This window comes from Mauremys reevesii, linkage group 5, assembly GCF_016161935.1.
Source record: "Mauremys reevesii isolate NIE-2019 linkage group 5, ASM1616193v1, whole genome shotgun sequence".
In the NCBI taxonomy this organism is placed as follows: Eukaryota; Metazoa; Chordata; order Testudines; family Geoemydidae; genus Mauremys; species Mauremys reevesii.
The window spans coordinates 99,556,056-99,579,166 of NC_052627.1; the positions used below are offsets into that span (position 1 = coordinate 99,556,056).

The 23,111-nt window shown below is 42.8% G+C and overlaps 1 long non-coding RNA gene across 1 annotated transcript in view; it reads right to left on the reverse strand.

The window, feature by feature from the left end:
* The window catches only part of LOC120406647, a 46,463-nt gene extending 34,169 nt beyond the window's left edge, over positions 1 to 12,294 (reverse strand). The window contains exons 1-2 of the long non-coding RNA XR_005599442.1: positions 12,123 to 12,294; positions 10,144 to 10,274 (exon numbers count right to left, since the gene is read on the reverse strand). This is a non-coding gene — a long non-coding RNA (uncharacterized LOC120406647). The remainder of the gene's footprint in view (positions 1 to 10,143; positions 10,275 to 12,122) is intronic.
* Positions 12,295 to 23,111: the final 10,817 nt, after the last annotated feature.

Genomic DNA, 23,111 nt, shown 5'->3' on the forward strand with positions numbered 1-23,111 from the left:
CTGAGGAGATTGGCAGATAAATTGAGGGCAGATTGTGCATGGAACAAATTAGGGGTAAGATGAGCTTCGGACTCTCAGTGATAAATATGCTACAGGGAGCATACATGAGGTATGCTAGACATGGGAAAAGAATGCTCAGCAAAGAAGAGAAGAGGACAGGAAGAAAGCACATGGAAGCTGAAGATATATTGGAATGACTCTGCGAAGTGTGAAGAAAAAAGGACTGGAAATCCAAGACCTACAAATTTGTGCCATGGTTGGGAAGAAGTGGTGAAGAATTGTGGGTACCTCCACCCCTTTATCAATGGGAAAAGGAGTCGAGAAATAAAGTATTATTATAACGTTTTTTTTCCCCCAAATATTTCCAGCACTTGAATCTAAGGGGATTTATCTATGGGAAATATGTGAAGCACTACTAATGAGTCACTTTTGAGACAGAGGGATTTAATAATAGATGCTAAGTTGCCACTTTAGCTACTGCCTTTTCTAATATAGAAATGGTGAACACTTGTGAACATAGCTCTTCCTTTCTGTGCACATCACTTGGGACATGTTTTCTGAGGATGACTATGTGCTACCAATGAACCTCTCTTTAGGTACTATTTTCTGTGCCCCTTCTGTGCACTTTTTCCCCTACGCAGAATATCTGGCCCCAAACATTTTGGCTAAATGATGGCTGACTGCAGTGCATCTCTGTCTCTGATGTCACTTAACAGTACAGATGTCAGCTGATTTCAGTTTCATCATACTTCCTTGTTTGACTTACTGCAGTAGCCTTCTGTCAATGGAAGCAACATACATTTAGAATATTTCAAGGTACCATATTGAATCCAAACCAATAATTCAATCACAACATTCTGAAAGTGATACAAACTATAAGATCACAGCCGAGGCAGTTTATAAATAGCAGCAAATTTTGAGATTGAATTACAACCCAAGTATTCAATCTAGAACCATGCACTCATATTTGTAACATAAAATGAATATTTCAATTTGTGTGCATATACATCTGATTTATATATACATCTACAGACATATCCACAGGGAGACTGGAACACACTCAATGTGTACTATTTTAAAATATATAATGCACTGATATTAGTGGTAGCTGTGCATGTAAACTACGGAAAGTATATGATTATCAAAGAGGTATATAAAGAGACAGCTTGTAAGAAAATTAAATTTAGCCTTTTCCTGGGAAACAACTCACAATATGACATTTATATTCTATGCACATTCCTGTTATTCCTGAGGATACATTACATTTTCTTTTTTTAGAGCACAGAGTGCTTCAGTCAAGGCTATGAGTGAATATTGACTGGAAAAGAAACCTATAGTAGCTGTATACTTACCGTAGGAACAATGGATTATGCTGCTTGCAGTACCATCACATAATTGCATTCACATTTTCTCTTCTTTTTTTACAGGTATGATTATGCTTAGTAGGAAACCTTTTAAAAATAATATATATATATATAACTTTGCTCAGGTGTTGCCGAAAGGAAATTTCCTTTAGGCAAGTCAGCATAACTGATACATGGCTAGTTTCATGTAGTGCTTTCAACACTGTGTGCTGGTGCAAGCTCTGGCACCATGGAAAGCCTGAGCCAAGATTGTGGTAACAAAAGTAGCCACAAACAAATTTGACAATTAATTTGACAAACTAATTTGAAGAGGAAAGTGACCAACACAACCTAAAAAGTGGTTGAGACTTGGGGTTACACTGATTTATTTCCCATCCTCTATATCTCCAACTGACAGATCTTGCACTGAGCCCTGGCTCAAGTTAAACTCATTCTCTAGGGGAAAACTCCATTAAGGGGCTCACCCTTTACATGAGCGCATGATGATAAGCTGTCTGAGGATGGCAGAATTTGCACCTACCTTTGTTAGCATTATCCAACTGGGCCTACAATTTCTGAAAATAGATTGTCCTATTAAATTTTCTGCTAGCGAGCAGGAGAGATAATTGATAGAGATCAGACAAGACTGAATATTTTTTCTGCCTTGCAATAGAAAGTAAAGTCGGGAAGCTAGAAGGTAACTTCAGGTTTTTTTTCTGGAAGTTTAAACTGAAGGAAAGAAGACATCTAAGAAAGAGACACAAGTGCTAAAGATTATTATTTTTGATGCCAGCAAAAAGGAGTAATAAAATTGGCTAATCTAGCCACCTGGGAATTGTTGGTGGAGTTCCTATATGATTTCCATTCTACTCCTTCCCTTATTGATAGGCATGGCATAAGCATGAAGAAATCAGTCGGACACAGTGGTGTCCAAAGAGCTAAGTTGACTAGTAATGTACAACATGCAAGACCTAGCTACATATAAACATGGCTGCTCTTTCAGGGTTCTGTTGACATCAGAAATATGTTACTCCTGGGGAATTCTGCTCCTCCTCAAAAGAAAAAATCTGCATACAATATTTAAAAAGTCTGCAAAATTCTCTATATTTTATTTGTCAAAATAACACAACATAATCACACCAGTTTCAATTATTTTTAGGGCTGTCGATTAATCACAGTTAACTCATGCGATTAACTCAAAAGCAATTGTGATTAAAAAAATTAATCATGATTAATCACAGTTTAACCACACTGTTAAAAAATAGATTACCAATGGAAATTTATTAAATTTTGTGGATGGTTTTTCTTCATTTTCAAATATTTTATTTCAATTTACAATACAGAATATGTCTATAGTGCTCACTTTATATTATTTTTATTGCAAATATTTGCACTATTATAGTATTGAAAAAGTATGTTTCAATTCACCTCATACAAGAACTGTAGTGCAATTTCTCTATTGTGAAAGTGAAACTTACAAATGTAGATTTTTTGTTAACTGCACTCAAAAACAAAACAATATAAAACTTTAGAGCCTACAAGTCCACTCAGTCCTACTTCTTGTTCAGCCAGTCACTAAGACAAACAAGTTTGTTTACATTTATGGGAGATAATGCTGCCCGCTTCTTATTTACAATGTCACCTGAAAATGAGAACAGGTGTATGCATGGCACTGCTGTAGTCGGCATTGCTAGAGATTTATGTGCCAGATATAATAAACATACATATGTATCTTGATGCTTTGGCCACCATTCCAGAGGACATCCCTGATGATGATGCTTGTTACAAATTTAATGCATTAATTACATTTGTGACTGAACTCCTTGGGAGAGAATTTTATGTATCTTGATCTGTTTTACCTGCATTCTGCCATATATTTCATGTTATGGCAGTCTCGGATGAAGACCCAGCACACGTTGTTCAATTTAAGAACACTTTTACTGCAAATTTGACAAAATGCAGAGAAGGTACCAATGTGAGATTTATAAATATAGCTACAGCAGTTGACTCAAGGCTTAAGAGTCTAAAGTGCTTTCCAAGATCTGAGAGGGACGAGGTATGAAGCATGTTTTCAGAAGTCTTAAAAGAGCAACAGTCCGATGCGGAAACTACAGAACCTGAACCACCAAAAAAGCAAATCAACCTTTTGGTGGTGGCATCTGACTCAGATGATGAAAATGAATGTGCATCAGTCTGCACTGCTTTGGATTGTTATTGAGCAGAACCTGTCATCAGTATGGATTCTGGAATGGTGGGTGATGCATGAAAGGACATATGAATCTTTACTGCATCTGGTACATAAATATCTTGCGATGCTGGCTAAAACAGTGCCATGAGAATGCCTGTTCTCATTTTCAGGTGACGTTGTTAACAAAAAGCAAATGTAAAGAAACTTCTTTGTCTCAAGTATCAGAGGGGTAGCCATGTTAGTCTGGATTTGTATAAGCAGCAGAGAGTCCTGTGGCATCTTATAGACTAATAGACATATTGGAGCATGAGCTTTCGTGGGTGAATACCCACTTCATCGGATGCATGTCTTTGTCTCAGTGATTTGCTGAACAAGATGTAGGACTGAGTGGACTAGTAGTCGCTAAAGTTTTAAGCTGTTTTATTTTTGAGTGCAGTTATTTTTTGTTCATAATTCTACATTTCTAAATTCAACTTTCATGGTAGAGAAATTGCACTACAGTACTTGTATTAGGTGAATTGAAAAAATACTTTTTTTTTTTACAGTGCAAATATTTGTAGTAAAAATAATATGAAGTGAGCACTGTACACTTTGTATTCTGTGTTGTAAGTGAAATCAATATATTTGAAAATGTAGAAAACATCCAAAAATATTTAAATAAATGGTATTCTATTATTGTTAAATAGAGTGATTAGTTGCGTGATTTATGATTAATTTTATTAATAGCAATTATTTTTTTAAATCACTTGACAGCCCTAATAATTTTGGTGATTTATTTCAAAATACTTGTCAGCATGTATATCTGTAACAATACAAACAACAAAAAAGTTCAGGAAATGGTTTTAATTAATTAATTAAGTATTGATATGCCTAGTAAGAAATCTATTTGTCAAAAAATATTTAAACTACAGTACAGTAATGTATTTCCCAGAACCCTCAGAAGCAGTGCAAGGGATTGGGGGAGTCAGGTAACAGAGGAGCTGAGGAAGAGGAAAGCAATTGCTGGGAAGGAGATTGGGAATTAACCTGAAGGGTTGTTTGGGTGTGGGTGGGAGATGTATGGAACAGTTTTCCAGGGGCTGGGATGGGAGAGATTTTTAGGAAGTTGCAGAGCTGGCTGACCCCTAACCTCTCCCATTCAGTGAGGCTCATCTGTCCCTGCACCCCCACTCAGCCACCCCTCCTCCCTGTCCCCATGTGTCCCTACACCCCCACTCCCATTAAGCCCCTGGCACAATGCTGTCAGCCCACTAGCTCCTATACCCCACCCCGGTCTTTCCCCCTCACTAGCCCTTTAGAACTCCAGTCTATGTGCCCCCCCCGAACCCCCATATTTCCTACTCTATCTTTCCATGGGCAAAGCGCTGTGAGGAAGGCAGTCTATTCCCCTCCCTCTCCACAGTTGGCTGCTCCAGCCCTGAGCCTGCTGCCCTCTCTTCTGGTGCCACAGTAATCCCTAGTGTGCAAAAGTATCATTGCAGTGCCTCCTTGGCAGAATATATTTTCTTTGGGAGATGGGTGGGGGGAATCTGCTGGGGATATTAATTCTGCATGTGTGCAGTGAAGCAGAATTCCTGCAGGAATAAATATGTGAAGGCCACTACAGGACTATCAAATTACATAAAGAGTACTATCCAGTGCTATACATTATATCTGCTTGTCTCTCTAAGTGTTTGTCATGGTTCTGGCAACATTGGAGTTGTGGGGAAGAAATAGGGCCATCACCCAAACCCTCCATATCTGGGGTAGAGGGAAAAGTATGCTTCATCTTCCTAAGGGATGGCTCTTTATAAATTGTGAACACACAGAGATAAATAAATAAAAATCAGTACCATTTCACTTCTCAGCAATATTCTATAGTGAATTATAGTAAATTACTAAGCATTCATTATTTCCAAAATATATTACAGGGAATCCCAAGGCATACAGTGCTTTCACACTTGAAAAGTTTCTTCCACTTTAAAAGATGTTGGTTTACACTGAGTGCCTGCAACCAATAACAGACAAGCCTATAAGAGATTTTTTTAAAAAATACTTTAAATGTTTTTTGTGTTTTTTAATCCCATCATTGGTAGACAATTCATTTTTGAGAGAGCAATTGGAAACATGACACCTAGATCAAGCATGATTGCTCTGTCACAGGGGAAAGAGTATCAAAGACATTGTCTGCAATGAAATACTTATAATAATCTATTATATTTCACCAAGACCCTGTATTCACACAACTACAGGAACCAGGCACAATTCCATTCAGTGGAGCTGATCCTGCTTATGGCATAGAGTTTACTAGAGTAAGGATATGCCTACGCTACCTGCCGGATCTAGATGCAATAAATCGATCCCTGAGCGCTCTCCCATCGACTCCTGTACTCCGCCGCCACAAGAGGTGCAGGCAGAGTCAGTGGTGGAGCGGCAGCAGTCAACTCACTGCGGTGAAGACAACACGGTAAGTCGATCTAAGTACATCGACTTCAGCTACATTATTCGCATAGCTAAAGTTGTGTAACTGAGATCGATCCCCCCACAAGTGTAGACCAGGCGTAACAATGCATGGGCATAATATGAGGTGCTAACACAATTTGCCTTGGCAGAATATAGAGTAAAATATGGTGCTGCAAGCACATTACTTTTAGACTATTAAGAACTTTATGTATTTGTCTTACTGACAACTAATGCAGTGTGTGTGTGTGCGCGCGCGCGTTTGTGTGTGTGACAAGTTCCCTTGCCACCTACTTTTATTTTTTGCCAAAGTTCCAAGATATCTGTTCCACATTGCATACATCATTCCTTTCCTTTCCTTTTTCTCTTGTGTGTGTCTGACACTTTATATCTCACTGTTTGGTCTTAGCCAAACAAATAAGTTAACAATGAATAAATAAATGAATGGGATCATTATGGAATCTTATTTGAGTTGGTCACGTTAGTTTACTATTGGAATAGTTCTTGCCTCTCCTCTGGCCTTTTTTGTCTTCCCCCACCTCTCCCGGCACTCACCTGAATCCACAAATCTCCAGGCTGGGAGTTACTTGTGATTATTGCTGGTGAAAAGTGTCAGATAATATCTGTATTATTGCTAGCTAAAGTCTCCCCCATGCCTGTTATTTCACTTTTAATAATTCATTAACTACCACTTTTCATGCGAGGCTGTCTGACAGTATATTCCCCCAGCCGTCAGGTATTTATATGGCAATAACATGAATCAACTACCATTATGGATCTCAGAAGAGCAATGTCACTTCCATCCGGTAACTTGTTTACTAAATGACCTGAAACAGAGATTAAAGACTTCTTCAAAGCCCCAGTCAATCTCTGCTTTGCCCCCACCCTTAATATGTTATGTTCTGCTGATATTTTATATATGACTCTCTCCACCTTAAGCTCCTCAACTGGCTCTCTAGGCAACCTTTGTTCCAGGTTATGTCTAGCCCAGCAGTTCTCAAACTGGGCTGAGACCCCAAAGTGAGTTGCAACCCTGTTTTATTGGGGCTGGCTTAAATTTGCTGGGGCCTGGGGCTGAAGCCAAAGGCTGAGCCCCACCTCCCAGGGCCAAAGCTGAAGCATGAGGGGGCTTCAGCCCAGGGCAACAGGGCTCAGGTTACAGGCCCCCTGCATGGGGCTGAAGCCTTTGGGCTTCATCCCCCTGACCAGGGAAGTGATGATTGGGCTTTGGCTCCCCCACCCAGGGTGGTGGGGCTCAGACAGGCTCAGACTTCAGTCCCCACTCCTGGGGTCATGCAGTAATTTTTGTTGTCAGAAGATGCTCGCAGTGGAATGAAGTTTGAGAACCCCTGGTCTAGTCTTTGCCTGAATGTGCAGAGGTGAGGGATTGTAGGGAAGAGCACAAAGAACATTTCCCTTCCTTTGGACTAGACGACCTCCTGAGGTCCCTTCCCACCCTAATCTTTTATGATTCTATGATCCTACTGTCCCTGAGGTCTATTTCCTCCTATTGCTCCTTGGCATTGAAATATATATGAAAGAGGGCAGCAAGGACGCAGGACTATGGCCTCATCCATCATCCATACCAGTCATCTGGCTTGGACCCATCCTAGAGGATGGGTAACACGAATCCATTTGCTCCTCTGTCTGCTGCCATGCACCAGGGAGCTGCAGAAGGCAGAATCCCTTAATAAGCATGATGCCCAATTTGGCATAATTCTTCTCAGAGCTTTGCCTGGAGTAGTGTAGCCTGGCATTGCCCTAGGCACAATCTGACTGTGATGGGATCTATAAACCCCACTCCAGGCAATCAAGCTTTAACAAGCAACTCTGGATCCAGAAGGCCCTGCCCAGCTGCATCTGCTGGTTTATTCACAATGGAGGTAGAGTTCAAAAGGGAGCAGCCCAGATTAGTCAGGGTGGACGGAGCAGACCCCATTGCCAAGCCGTTGAAGGCCCCTACCCTCGGAGATGGTAAGTGACTGAAGGAGAACTTCCAGATCATGGTCAGAGAAAACCTTTCTCTCCACCATCACTTTTGTGAGTCCATAAGCAACCATCTGATGACTTTGGAGGGGCAGAAGTTGCGATAGGAAGTGACCCCGGGAGCAGGCTCGGAGGCATCTGCCCCAGGCCAGATATCTGACTGGCTAGTTGTTGAAATGGATCTTTAATAGCCCACAGCTGGACAGATTGTTACCGGTACCAGTGAAAATTCAGAAAACAATATGCTTAATCCCGGGGTCGGCAACCTTCGGCACGCGGCCCATCAGGATAATTCGCTGGCAGGCTGCGAGACATTTTGTTTACATTGACCGTCGCAGGCGCATCTCCCCCCCCCCCCGCAGCTCCCAGTGGCTGCAGTTCACCATTCCCAGCTAATGGGGGCTGCGGGAAGTGGCACAGGCCTCAGGGACGTGCTGGCTGCCACTTCCCGCAGCTCCCATTGGCCGGGAACAGCAAACTGTGGCCACTGGGAGCTGCAGGGGGCTGTGCCTGCAGACAGTCAATGTAAACAAAATGTCTCATGGCCCACCAGTGGATTATCCAGATGGGTTGCATGCTGAAGGTTGCCAACCACTGGCTTAATGCATAATAATTTATTTGAGAAAGAATCGCACAAGCAGTAAAGATTATATATTACACATCTCCTTAATAAGCCTCAATTCCCCAAGCATAAACCCTCAGTAACTGTGCTGGCCTCACACTGTATCCTGATTGGCAAATAAAGCAGGTATATCTACAAATTCTAGATGAAGACTTCATTTCTTCTCTTCTTTCCCCTCTCAGGTACTTGGTCTGTCAAACATCCCCCAAAGCAGGGTTCAGGTTACCCTAAGGCCTTCTGGTTCAAAAGTCCCACAAAAGTTCCTTGCAGTAAGATCCTGATTAACCCGAGGCCTTCTGTCTCACAGTGTCATGGACCTCTTCAGATGTTAATTGGGGGACTAACTAACTAATTTACTTTGCTTAGTATTTATACCTTTTGTTCTTAAAGGAGTCACATGTCTCAGACATATGCATTCATTACTGGGTTTTCTCTAATTAATATTTTAGAAGGAGGGCTGCAAAGCAGGCACAGACCAAAGCTCAATCAATGTTTACCCTCTCATCAATCATTCACTTGATCTCTTAATGTGACACCATCCAGAGGGGTCATTTTGACCCGGGTCAGCCTTTACCAAGCCCAGTTATTGCATGTTTTTATGTCTTCTTTACTTTGTGAGCTGGTTCCCCTGGGTGATATATTCCAAACTTCGATGTTGAAATGTACACACAAATCAAGCTTTTATTAACCATTCAAGTGCAGTTTCAGCACTTCCAGTAATTTTCCACACCATTTATCTAATGCTAAGAGAATCCTGCTTCCAGAATCCTCTAGCAAATTCAGATGTACCAAGTCATACCAAGCTCATGCTTACCACACTTATTCATATCAGCCACAGTAATTCACAATAATTTGGCACCATCGCAACACTAGTCACAGAGCTCTGGGTTGGACCTGGTGGAGCAGGGAGGGCCTTGGTTCCTGTACCACTAGCCCCAAGACTTTTGCCACAAGGTGACATGACTATAGACTTGGATGACCCCACCTCCTGTTAACTTCTGGAGAATACATTGACCCAGTCCTGCTAGGAGGACAGCAGACATACTGACAACACTGACCAAGGGAGACCACGGACACAGAAATGGATGATAGGGAGACAACAATAGCAGGCAGCCCAGCAACAACAGGATCAGCTGCCACAACAGATAGTAGCCAAGCAACAACAGCAAATGGCCCAACAGCAGCAGCAGCTACTCCAAGAACTGGCAGCACAGCATCAGGAGCAACAGCAGATAACAACATTCCTGAGTCCCAGGAGGCAGATAATGCTTTGGCACCAGGACCCACAGGTGGTATTGTGCTTACTGTCAGGCTCAAAAAAATGGGCCCTGGGAATGAGCCAGAAGCCTTTGCCTTTGAGCATGTGGCTGCCATAGTGCGCTGACTGCAGGAACACTAGGCCATCTTTATAGCCCCATACTGGATGGGATATACCCAAGCTGCTTATAGGACCCTAGATTCTGTAGAGATACTGGACTATGTTAAAGTAAAAGTAGCCATTTTAAACAACATGGATATCAGGCCCGTGACATTCCAAAAATGATTCAGGAAGGAAAAATACACACCTGGTGTCTGGCCATGAGTGGTGGCACAAGGCCTGAAAGAATAGTGTTGGCACTCTCTGGACTCTTAGAAGCAAACCGAAGTATAAGTAGTGGAGGCCATCATACTGGAGTAGTTTGTCCAGGTTTCCAGGCTGGTGGAAGAAAATAGATGAGTTGCCATCAATCAGCAACACTGGTAGAGGCATAACCCTGATGGAGAACTAGTGGCAGCTGCGAGTATGGCCTCTCTGACACCTAGGACTATGGCACCAAAATTCAGGACACAAAACCCTATTGAAGGCCAGATTGGGAGGGGAAGCCAAGAGTTGCTGAAACAACGTCTTGTCTTCAAGTCGCTCCTGCCCAAGAGCTGGAGCCCAGACACCAAGGTGGATCTCAGAGAGGTCTCCAAAAAAAGGTGGTATGAACCTCTAGAAACCTCCACAACTCTGGAGGAGGGACAGCCATGCGTGACCCCAAAGGGGAGATGGTTCATGTTTGGACAGCAAAGGCATTTTAGGCAGGAATTCCTCTTTATGGACTGTGGCTACTGACAAGCATGGACTTCATGCATCAGGTTCATAGAGGATGGCCAAAATGCTACTCCCAATGTGGGTCTGGGTCTGCGGTAACAGGCCTGGTGGACTCTGGATGTGCCCCGCTGCCTGCTAGCTCAGGAGTATCTGAAGATGTAAGTCTCAAATGGCTTCCTAAGGATGAAGATTTAGTGTGGGAATAATGGGAGGACAAAACTGTGAGCCAGGCATCGGAGCAGATAGCCTTCTCCAAGGGGAAGGAGGGTGAATCTTGATAACTTAAGCAGTGTCCCCATTTCGAGCTCCAGAATGAACAGCTTTACAGGGTAACATGAGACTCCCAAACTCAAGAGTTAAGGACTCATAGACTTGAAGGCCAGAACAGAGCATCATAATCATCTAGTCTGAACTACTGCAGATTGCAGGCCAGAGAACCTCATCCACCCATTCCTGTAATAGATCCCTAACCTTGTGAAGAGTTACTGAAGTCCTCAAATCATGACTTCAAGTTACAGAAAATCCACCATTTACACTAGTTTAAATCTGCAAGTGAACTGTGCCTCATGCTGCAGAGAAAAATGAAAATCCATCATGGTCTCTGTCAGTCTGATCTGGGAGAAAATTCCTTCCTGACTTCAAATATGGTGATCAGCTAGACTCTGAGCATGTGCACAAGACTGAGTAGTTCTGGACACCTGGGAAAGAATTCTGTGTAACTCAGAGCCCTCCTTATCTAGGGTCCCATCAGTGGCCATTGGAGATATTTGGTACTAGCAGTCACAGATTGGCTACATGCCATTTTAGGCAGTCTCATCATACCATCCTCTCCATAAACTTACCAAGCTCAGTCTTGAAGCCAATAGGTTTTTTGCTCCCCTTGGAAGACAGTTCCAGACCTTCACTCCTCTGATGATTAGAAACCTTCATCTAATTTCAAACCTAAACTTATTGATGGCCAACTCCTTGTTTCCAAAAGTTCAGCCATAAGGTTCTCCAACTAGCACTGGAGAAAGTGGTCCTCAGGTCTTTCTGGTCAGGAATACACAACTATGTGATTTTTATGCCTTGTGCCCCGAATGCCAGCTTGAAGGGCCCAAAGGGATGCTGAATCCCCCACCTGGTTCCATTCCAAGTGCTGGGAGTACCCCTCCATGCAACAAATGCACCAAGCATTGTGAATGAGCACATGAAGATCTTTGTGAGGATTGATATACCTATGGAAATAGTGATAGACTGGGCATCCAACTTTTTATCCAAACTGATATGAGAATTGTCAGAACTACTAAAGATCAAGGCCCTCAAGACCTCTGTTTACTATCCAGAGACTTATGGGCTAGTGGAGTGGTTTAATAGGACCCCAAAGGCAATGTTAAGGAAATTTGTGAGTACAACCCCCCCCGGCACAGGGACTGACTGCTGACATCATTGCTATTCACCATATGGGAGGTCCCCCAAGCCTCTTACCTTTTGAACTATTATATGAGACATAGCCCAGAGGGATTTTGGACCGCCTCTGAGAAGCCTGAAAGGAACAGGAACCCAGGGTCATAGGCTTCATACCGTATGTGTTTCAGCTATGGAAATGGCTGAAAGTCCTAGCGGGCTTCTTGAAGGAGAAACTTGTGAAGTCTAGGAACTCATCTACTACAAAGGAAAACAGTTGTGCTCATTTGAACCTGGCAATAGGGTATTATTGTTACATTCAACATCCAAATCAAAATTGCTGGCCTGGTGGCAAGGGCAGTTTGAAGTGGTAAGGAAGGTAGGGCCAGTCAACTATGAGATCTGTCAACCCCCCAAAATGGAAAGAAATGCAAATATATTACATCACTCTCCTAAAGTCCTGAAAGTCTCAGGAGGGCCTGCTGATAACACTGTACTCAGCAGAGCCAGACCTGGCCTCAAGCCAGACCTGGCCTCAAGCCGCAACATCTCTGGATCCAGCCAATGAGGACAGAGCTCTGCTTGATGCAGTGAACACAAATGCTGCAACTTATCCGGGCATTCTTTGCGATGTTCTCAGCCCTCCTGGGGATGGCACTCCTAAGACACCACCCCTTTGCAATAGTGTCAGGGAGGCAACTATGCTAGAGTCACCAGTCCCTGCCGAGGAAGATGTAGGTAGTGGTCCTCAAAGAACTACAAGCTATGCTAATCCTCGGAGTCATCGAGAAGTCCCACAGAAAGTGGAGAAGTCCAATTGTGCTGGTACCAAAAGCTGATGGCTCAACGTGGCTCTGAATAGGATTTTGGGAAGTCAGCACAATACTGAGGTTTGACATGTATCTCATGCCCCACGTGGACAAGCTACTGGAGTGATTGGGGAATGCCGATTATATCACCACTCTGGACTTGACCAAAGGGTACTGGCAGATCCCCCTGATAGCAGAGTCCCAGGAAAAGACAGCCTACCCTACCCTCTTTGGCCTGTACCAATTTGTGACTATGCCATTCGGCCTCCATGGAGTGGCAGCTACCTTTCAGTGGCTGATGGACCAGGTGCTGCAGCCCCAGAATCAATATGCAGCCACCTATATTGATGACATAGTAATTTATCACTGCAACTGAGAAGACCACCTACAGCACATCACTGTGTTTGTTTGGGCCTTTGAGAAGGCAGTCCTTACAGCATATCCTGCCAAATGCTGCCTCAGACAGAGAGAGGTGTGTACTTGGGATACACACACTGTGGGGTGAGGCTGGCTGTTTCCTCTTGTTGACAAGGTCCAAGCACTGACAGATTGTCCACTATCATCAACGAAAGAAGCAGGTACAATGCTTCCTAGGCTTGGCTGGCTATTATAGTTGGTTTGTACATGACTTCACCTCAGTAGCCTCCCCCTTTTATAGACCTGGTGAAAGGCTCCAAGAAGGTGCAATGGATGGAGGCCTGCCACAGGACCTTCAGAGTCTTACAGAACTAGCTAACTCAGGGACCAGTTTTCTTCCACCCTGATTTCACAAAACAATTCATTTTCAAATGAAGTGGACCTTAAGGCTGTGCTAAACGTAGAGGTTATGGGCGAAGAACCATGTATCCAATCCCATAGATGAGTAGAAAGCTGTTCCCTTGTGATGTGAACAACTTGATGATTGAGAAAGAGGCCCTGGCCATGAAATGGGCCATAGAGGCACTGCACTATTATCTCCTAGGAAACCCCTTCCTACTCATCATAGACCATGCGCCACATCCATTGGCTAAACTCCATGGATACCAACATCCAGATAATGACATACCTTTTCCTGCAGCCCTCTGACTTCCAGGTACTCCATTGCCTTGGAAAGACACACAACAATACTGATTTCTACTCTCAGAATGGAGACGGGTGGCAGGAAGAATACCTGCCTCTGGGTTCTAGCCTGAGGGGGAAGCTGTGTGATGGGTTGTATAAGCCTCACACCAGGGAACCAAGGGTTAATGAGCAGCTCTTTGTCCAGAAGGTGCCACCAAGCCATGACACCTACTGGGTTTGCTCACAATGGAGGCAGAATTCAAAAGGTAGCATTCCAATTCAGTGAGGATGGACAGAGCAAGGGAGAAGTTCTACACTGTCAACTTCAGCAAAGAGGCAGCAGGAATTTCACATCATCAGGACCGGACCCCACTGCAGAGCTGCCAGAGGGGTCCCTCTGGGGAGACCAGGAACGGGCCATTACTGATGGAGAAGAACCTCTGGATAATGGCCAGGGAGGAAGCCTCCCCTTTTATGGGTCCATATGCATACCCTGTGGTGACTTTGGAGGACAGAGGCCATGGTAGTAGGTGACCCAGGTAGCAGGCTTGGAGGTGTTTGCCCCAAGGCCATATATCTGATCAGCCAGTCACAAGGGCTGAGTTGGAAATGGGTGGAGAAGGGAGGATCTAGGTTCCCCTATCGCTGGCTCCACTGACCCTCGCAGCTGGGCAATACCGCTGGACTTGGGCACAGCCCCCCTGACACTGACTCATTGGGAACCGCCTCACTGTTGGAGGATTATCAGGGGTTTCATTTTCCACCTTTATGTTTGAATCATTGTGTTTGCAATATTCTATTTTTTTTTCTAAATCAAAATGACCTTATTTAACAAACCTCATTATACAACTCACTCTCCATACTTAATTCTGTACACCAGGTAATCAATACTAGACAGGCTTAGGTGATACTATGGGAAAGTGCAGAGTGCAGTTTCCCATAAATTGCATTCTTAAATATAAATAACTATAATTCAGAACAATTCCCAAGTCACAACAGGCACCAGTGAGCTCTACTGTATATTGCCTAAGGGCCTTTGTGGGGTCACAAAGTATAGGCTAATACTACCATGGAATAAACAAAAAAAAATTGCTTAAAGCTATGTTGTCTCCACTAGGGTCATTCACACAGGGAAATATCCTGCATGTTTTTGTTAATGCTTGAGCTTTCCATCTCCGTTCCTCTCTCACTTATTGCGCTTTCAGATTTCATATTTACATTTCCTTTCTTTGTGTTTGCCTGGCAGGCATATGCTCACACCCTTTCCTCCATCACAAGGAGTTAGCTCATGACCAATTTATTGCAAGCTTTTGGAATAGAGCTGGTTGAAATATGTGGTACAAAACTGTGTTTGTTGTGAATGTTCTGTAGCCCTTCTTCCCCACTTTCAAACAAGGAATAGGATGACTGTTTTAATGACCTTTTTTCGAGTGTGTGTGGTGTTTGTGAACTGTTCTCTTTGACTATTGACTATTTTGGTACTTGTGAGTTGTGTTTCGTGACATGATATTGGTTCTGTTCCCCAAATAGATCAATTGAATGTTTTAAACAGGAGACTGATGAATATTGAGTAAGGAATAATAAATGCCTGAAAAAAACAAATTTCAAAAGGATAATTATTCCTGCTATATTTCATAAAGCTTTCTAAGTTTTGTGAGCATTTCAGAAATACAGCAATCAACCACATATTCTTGATTAAAAAATAATATAAGCCTGTGCATGGCAGTAGAGCAGAGTCAGCAGGTTTAGTTATTAATATAGCCACAAATCTTTGATTTGTCTGACCAGCTCTGTTCAGAATTATCTTTGGCTGGTTGCATCATTCAGGTAACTCAGATACAATAGCTGAGATTATTTCATGACTGAAGCTTTTGGGAAATCAGGAAAAGTCAGAACATTTCCACTTGTTGTGGACAGCATGAAGAAATCTCAGCCAATACCTGCAGCAGTTTCTGGATGACAGTGGGTTTTCCAGCTTAGCTGACACTCCCAATGTCATTCTGTGAAGAACATTCACCTGGACGGATGCCTGTGAATAAGCCTTCCACCAGCAATAGGATTCTATAGTCAAATTTTGTTTGGAAATATTGTGTTCATCCACTCACTATTGATACTAAGTCCTTTAATGCCTGAGGTAGAAGAAATCTTGTTCCAGGTCAGTGCAAATGGTGACGAAATAGTAGGTTATTTCGTTCAGTCCCTGTCATTAGGCATTCATTAATAGCTCACACACAGCCTTGGACATTAAATGACATGTATTGCACATGAAAATGTTGGCCAGGATATGATTAATTATTATTTGTTTAGTGTTCACCAGGGGCGGCTCCAGGCACCAGCATGCCAAGCGCATGCCTGGGGCAGCAAGCCACGGGAGGCACTCTGCTGGTCGCCGCGAGGGCGGCAGGCAGGTTGCCTTTGGCGGCATGCCTGCGGAGGGTCCGCTGGTCCCGCAGCTTCAGCGGACCTCCCGCAGGCTGCTGCCGAATCCGCGAGACCGGGGACCTCCCGCAGGCAAGCTGCCGAAGGCAGCCTGCCTGCCGTGCTTGGGGTGGCAAAATACCTAGAGCCGCCCCTGGTGTTCACAGTATGTTAGACTGCTTGGGGATTTCCCACAGACAGTTCTAAAGAACTGAAACAATCTGCCCAATGACTAAGAAGAGGCAATGAAAGAATGTTTGCAGGAGAATACATCACTTTGGAGATTTGGTCACAAAAGGCACAGACTCGGAAGTCACCCACAAGATGTACTGTTATAAATTCTGGGAGATAATTATGCACAGAAAAGGCTTAAGGAGAAGCAGTTTAAGGGCCTGAATCTGCCAGCTGGGGTTATCCATTGTTTGCAAAAAAAAAAAAAAAAAGGCCATTAGCTTTTTAAATTCCTTCTGGACTATCCCCAGATAGTTACATCTCCTTCAAAGGATGACAGCCTAAACAATATAAGTATCCTAATGTTTTACATTGCAGTGCTAGCATTGGGCCTGAGTCACAGGCCTGGCAAGAAGTGTGAACCTACTTTCTGGGCCAGTAGTGAACCTGTGACCAAATTAACATGATATATTCACCCAGCACCCTTCTTCCATTCTCTCCTCTATTACTGGCGGGGGGTGGGGAGAAGACAAACTACAAATATCCCCTTTTCTCAAGGAGATGAAAAAAGTAATACCTTGCATTGCAGTGTTTTAATACTTAAATCCCTGATTTTAAACAATGTTCCAACTGCCCTCCTTTCATTTATTTTGTCTGCAATACAAAGTAATTTGTTGTAAGATTCACTCTTTCCTTGCAATGCATTGCAATTTCTTCCTGTGACCTGAAATGCTTATGCTTACTAGCTTACTGGGTTCAGAAGAAACTAATGTCAGCTCTCTCCTCCCCCCCAGCCAGGAATTTGCTCCCCCTTGCAAATAGTATTTGTCCCACAGGGAGCTGTGGCTGTAGTTCTTCTCCCATTTATTTCTAAGTTCTACAGAGACCTCTTGAAAGTTCCCCAATGAGCTTCCAAGTTCTACCTTCTCATCAGGCATAATTGGTTTTACTTGCTCGTTGGAGGTTTTCTTCTTCCATTAGGACTGCTTTGTTGTCAGAATTCTGTGCTTTCCCATCTAAATGTGTTCTCTATATGCCAGACAGATTTCACACCAAATGTACATGTATAGCCTACTGAATTTTCTTTCTTCCATTTTATCTTCTTCTCTTTTATATGGAGGAGTGGGGGGTGTATGATGGGGAGGGTGCGTGTGCATAACATTTGACAAATCCTCCTATTATGTTCAATATCTGTTTTTCTTTGTACAATGTTAAGCTCACTCTCCTGAGCATTATTGCTAATCATGCTTTTAAAAAATCTTTTCAGATAAAGGCCAAAAGCAGATTCACTAAAAAAAAACTTATAGCAGCCAGCACAATTGTGTTATCCTGTAATATTATAAGAAAGTGTGTGTATATGTGCATGCTCATGTGCGCACACTTTCTGAATACTCCACACCATTTAATACTGCAGTTAAGTGATACTGAAATAGGAATAACACATGAAACAATAATATAGAAGCTTGATTGTCAGTCCTTTTCTCTCTGTGTGTGTTTTTTTAAACACCCTCAATCAGTATTCCGCAAGGTTTCTTTTCCTTTTGTTGGTACAACAGTAACACTCTTTGCAGTTCACGTGACATCTTAAAACAATTTACAGTAGAAAAGGAAAATAATATATACATTAATTCTCTATTTTTATTCTTACTTTGTTAAATTGGCCTTTTCCAGACTTTCAAAAGTATATGAAATCTGAGACATGGATGTTTCCAAGCAGTGGGTAAGTTACTTAACATAGTGAGGAGTTTTTTTTAAATGTATTTTGTTTGCTTATTGTGCTTACCAATAAATCTCTTGGCAACATCAGTTGAACTCAGTGGAAAGTCTACCATTGACGTCAACTGAATTTGGATCAGAATTTGCACAATAAGGAAAGGTCTGCAACTGCTAGTGAACCTGAAATCTCTTTTCAGAGACACATTTCTTAATAAACAATCATTCTAATATGCTCCCAACTACTTAATGCTATGAATGGTATTTTCAAAAACACTCAGCATTGACTGAATTCTGACCCCATTGCTACTGACTTCAGTGGGTGCACAATTAGGCCAATACTGATTTTTTTTTAAATCCTATCCTATGTGCTCAATAATGAGTCCTTTGAAATTAATAAATAAGAATGAATGTACAATGAATATACGTTCATGGAGTATTCAGAAACTGGGGAGGCAAGTTATATTAATCACTCTCTTATATACTTGAGAAGGGCATGTGCAAAAAAAGAGAAGCATGAACTGATGGAAAGAGAGAAAATACAGAAATTCCTGAAAGAATTTCTTCTGTCACAGTAATAGTCTTTCATAAGAAACACAGCACAGCCACTGAGTTCTTTGATACCATTTTTAAACTTCTGAATAATAATATTAATGCAAAACTCTCTGTTTTGATCTGGTATTTAAATATTGTATGAAAAGTAAGTTGCTGATTGAAGATATCACTTAATGCTTTGTGGTAACTATGTAAAACTTTTTTGAATATCATTCAAAGGGCACACTGAATATGTTTATAATGGGGATGACCTTCTCTGGTGGTACAATATAAATATTTAAAAGTTTTCTTTAGCAGTTCAGTGATTGCTTACCACCTTTTCAGAACTCAATGCACATGCTGTCAAGAAAACGTAAGTATCTGGATGCCTTTCTTAAAATGGGTCTCTGGACCATCTGCAAAGAGCCATGGACACTGCACTGAACTGCAGTTTCAACAGATCACTCCTGCCTACCAAATTTGATTTATTTCTCCAAAACAGTCAGACACTTATAGCCATGTTCTGATACCTTCACAAGAAATCCCATTGAACTCAAAGGGCCTGATCCTCAGCTGGTATAAATCAGCATAGCTCCATTTAAGTCAGGGCAGCTATGATGATTTACAGCAGCCAAGGCTAGGGATTCATGGGTGGTCTGTAGAACTAAAATGTTATTCATTTTAAGTAAAGGTATTGGAATCTGGCCCACATTTTGTTTTGTTCCAGTCCAGACAGAGAACTTCTAGATATAAATGTGACATTCACTGATCCAAAGCCCACTGAAATCAATGGGAGTCTTTTAATTGTTTTTAATGGGCTTTGGGTTAAGTCCTATGTGCACAGCTTCTCTTCTTTACATGGTTGCTTATTCTCACATTCCACATGTGACACTGACTATGTCTTTCTCATTAGAGTATGTTGCCTTCTAGTCCCTGAAGAATTGGTATCAGGGATATTTAGCAGTATGACAATACAGTGTGCATATGTTGTCCTCAATGATTTTATTCATAGTTCCCTACTACCTTTTCTTTAATTTAATATTTCACATTTTGTTTTTTTCTCTTTGCATTAACAATCATCCATTCTCCCTCCTGCTTTCTCTTCCCTCTCTCCATCATCACCTCTCTTCCTCCTTCTCCTGCTACTATTTTCTATCTCGTTTCCCATCTTCCTCACCCTTCCTCTCTGCTTCTCTCTCCATCTCTCTTCCCTTCCTTTTCACAATACTCTATATTATTCAGAAAAAAAAACATATTAAACTGATATTGAGCAGAAAATGCTAGTGTCCTACTGGCTATGATGTTTTGTCTTTCAGAAGGACAGACTGATAAATCAGTTTGGAAACAGGGAGGCACACCATTAGACCACAGCAATGGACAGTTGCCCTTTACTGCTACTGAACACAAAAGTAAAATTAAGGCCTAGTCTACACTACACAGTTTTGTTGACAAAAGTCAGGTATTGTCAACAAAACAGTGGAGGTGTACACACTACAGTGCTCCTTCTGCCGACAAAACTCTCCTGCTTTACCAACAAAATAAAACCACCTTTCTGAGAGGCAGAGTGTTTTTTTGTGGCACGGTTATATTGACAAAGTGTCAGTATCGACACAGTACTTGGTTACGTGACTGTAAATGGCCTCCAGGAGGTGTCCCACAATGGTCCCAGGTGACCATGGCGGCTCCGTGCAGCAAATGCACTCCTACCTGGAGAATGCCTGAGTTTTTGGATCTACTGGCAACATGGGGAGAGGATGCTGTGGAGTCCCATCTCCACTCCAGCTGTAAGAACTTTAATACCTATGGGCAGATTTCTCATGGCTTGTTGGATAAGGGCTACGAATGAGACATGCAGCAATGCCATGTGAAAACAAAGGAGGCATATCAGAAGGCAAAGGAGGCAAACTGTTGCTCTGGTGCTGCGCCAAAGACCTGCTGCTTCTATAATGAGCTAGACACCATCTTTAGTGGTGACCATGCCTCCACCACCAAAAACCCCATGGATACTTTGTCAGGGCTGGAGGCAAGGATAGTTGACCTAACTCAGAGAATTTGTGGACAAGGAGGTTGAGTTGGATGCCGATGTGGAGCACATGGCAGGGTTGTCCATGGTATGGCAAGCAGGACCTCTTCTCCACTCCAGAGGGGCCTAGCCAGTCTCAGGACACTGTGTCTGGTGCATATGATGCAGGAGAGGAGGGGCCTGGTATGTGGTCCATTGAGTTGATGCTGCTCCATTATATGAGGTAGAGGTGTCCTTTGCTTTGTATATTCTAGAAGTGGCTGAAGGGATAGAAATGTACAAGACTAGCTGTGTTTGAGTGTGCTCCACATTCCCCGGTGCAACTAAACAGTACAGCAGAACAGTGTGTTAATGCACACTGAGATTTCATGGGAATCCTGTGGAGAGATCTCAAGGAAACTTTCCTGGAGGTATTCACCAATCTTCTGCTGAAGATTCCTTGGCAGTGCTGCTTTGTTCCTTCCTCCATTGTAGGAAACTTTCCTGCACCACTCAGCAATAACTTGTGCAGGGACCAAAGTGGTACTAAGGCAAGAAGCATATGGACTACGTTTGAAGCCACATGCATACAGGAGATGTATCTTTGCATCCTTGCTTACCCTCAGGAGTGAGATATTGGCTTCAGTGACCCTTGCCTGTGAAAACAGTGGCAGAATTTACAATATTGTCCCTACTGGAGCTCATTATCAAAATGTTGCCTCAAAGATTCCTTTATTTGAATACCCACCCACCCACCCCCATTGTACCCCTCTAATAGCACTTGTATCTGGCTGCTCAAATTCAGCAGCCTTGTGATTCACCTCCGTGCTCCACCCTGGGGAAAACTTTTGACCCTTAGCCTCACAAACATTATGGAGCACTCAGCAGGCTGTTATGACCAGGGGAATGTTTTCCTCACTTAGGTCTCACCTGCCATAAAGGCATCACCAGCGAGCTTTTAATCTGCCAAAGGCACATTCCATGATCATTCTGCACTTGCTCAGTCTATTGTTGAGGCACTGCTTGCAGCTGTCCAGGTTTTGTGTGTAAGGCTTCATGAGCCATGGGAGTAAGGGGTATGCTGGGTCTCCCAGAATCACTATGGGCATTTCAGCATCCTCCACTGGAATCTTCTGGTCTAGAAAGAAAGTCCCTGCTTAGAACTTTCTGCACAAGCCAGTGTTCCCGAAGATGCATGCAACATGTACCTTTGTGGACCAACCCGCACTGATGTTAGTGAAACGACCATGGTGATCCATAAGCACCTGCAATACCATAGAGAAGAACCCCTTTCTCTTGATGTACTCCATTGCAAGATGGTTCAAGGCCAAAACTGGAATATGCGTGCCATCTATTGCCGCTCCACCATTAGGGAATCCCGTTACCACAAAGCCATCCACTATTTTATGCACATTGCCAAGAGTCACAGTCCTTCGTAGCAGGATGCGATTAATGGCCCTGCACACTTTCATTAATGGAGCTGCAATGGTGACTTCCCAACTCCAAACTGATTTTTGATCAAACGGTAACAGTCTGGAGTCACGAGCTTCCACACAGCAATTGCCATGTGCTTCTCCACTGAGAGGACAGTTCTCATTTTGGAGTTCTTGTGCTCCAGTGGTGGGGTAAGTGCCGCACACAGTGCCAGGAAGGTGGCTTTCCACATCCAAAAGTTCTGAACCCACTGCTCGTCATCACAGACCTGCATAAAGATGCAATCCCACCACTCAGGGCTTGTTTCCCAAGCCCAAAAGTCATGGTCCATCACTTTCAGCTGCTCTAGGAATGCCAAAAGTAATCTGGTGTTGTTTCTTTCCATGGCACACAGCATGTCAAGAAACTCTGATTCCTGTTCAGATTGGGAACTCTTGATATACTGCATGACCACCCATGATATCTTCATAACAGCGAGTAAAGAGAGCAGTGTGGTATCCATCCTTTCAGACAGAGATGGTAGACACACAGTAAACAGAGGTAATTGAAAAATGCTGTGAAACATGGTCAAAAGCCCATGGAAAGGACAGAAAGGACTGCATCAGGGAATGTTGAGCCCACCCTCATGTTTCTGAGATCCACTCTACATTCCCACATCTCTTAGCTGCAGAAGGTGACAAGTAGCACAGTGTGGTAGCTACCTACAGAGCACTGCTCTCTCTGTCAGTGCTAGAACAATAACTGTAGACATGCTCTGCCAACAGAAGGAACACAGTGTCAACATGCACAAGTGACATAATTATACTGTTTTTTGATGGTAGGCTTACTTGCACTGACAAAACTCTATAGCGTAGACAAGGCCTACATGTGCATATTATGACAAGAAACAAATATCTATCTGTTTCCATTACTGCTGATTAATGAGAAAAATCTGATTCCTGTTCAGAT